General features: G+C 51.0%; 1 non-coding gene across 1 annotated transcript; it reads right to left on the bottom strand.

The window, feature by feature from the left end:
• Nucleotides 1-507: 507 nt before the first annotated feature.
• LOC120705282 lies at nt 508-614 on the bottom strand. The gene has a single exon (XR_005687870.1). It is a non-coding gene; the product is annotated as a small nucleolar RNA R71 (small nucleolar RNA).
• Between the last annotated feature and the right edge of the window lie 208 nt (nt 615-822).

Genomic DNA, 822 nt, shown 5'->3' with positions numbered 1-822 from the left:
ATGACCGGTTTCGACTTGCTCCAAAACTTTCATTCCGATCCAGAATCACTTTTGAGGAGGGTGCGAGCTCGTCTCGTATCACCTCGGAGACCACTCTCGACAGCCGAACCAGTCATTGCATCATCGTCAACTTCTCAAGCTATGGCCCAGAAGACACTCCGTGATTACTCTGCTCCGTCTGCTAAGCAGGTCGCTACCGGCCCCAAGGTTAACACCGGAGGGGAAAATTTCGAGATCAAGACGGGTCTTATTACGATGGTGCAGGCCAGCCCTTTCTGTGGCAAGGTCAATGAGGATGCCAGCGCTCATCTCCAGCAGTTCCTGGAGCTCTGCAGTACTTTTGTTATCAAGGGTCTATCGCAAGATGCAATCCGGCTCCGTCTGTTTCCGTTCTCTCTCTTGGGGAGGGTGAAACAATGGTTTTATGCTAACAAGGCTGCTGTGGACACTTGGGACAAATGTGCCAAGGCGTTCCTCTCGAAGTTCTTGCCGACGGGCAAAACCAATGTTCTTCGTGGTCGGATTTCGAACTTTCAGTAGGCATCAAATGAGTCAATTCCTGAAGCTTGGGAGAGACTTCAGGAGTACATACTAGCATGTCCGCACCACGGAATGGACAATTGGCTCATTCTACAGAACTTCTACAACGGGATGACTCAGTCATCCCGTGATCATGTGGATGCCGCTGCGGGTGGAGCTTTCTTCTTGCTGACCATTGAAAGAGCTACATCATTAATCGAGAAGATGGTTTCCAACTAAGGTTGGAGCGATGATCGCCTCCAACCATGCCAGCGAGGTATGCACTCCGTCAAGGAGGCCGAC

The sequence above is a fragment of the Panicum virgatum genome, chromosome 4K (assembly GCF_016808335.1).
Source record: "Panicum virgatum strain AP13 chromosome 4K, P.virgatum_v5, whole genome shotgun sequence".
NCBI lineage: Eukaryota > Viridiplantae > Streptophyta > Magnoliopsida > Poales > Poaceae > Panicum > Panicum virgatum.
Note: the sequence above shows the minus strand (reverse complement) of the source record. Positions and strands in the feature narration are given on the sequence as shown.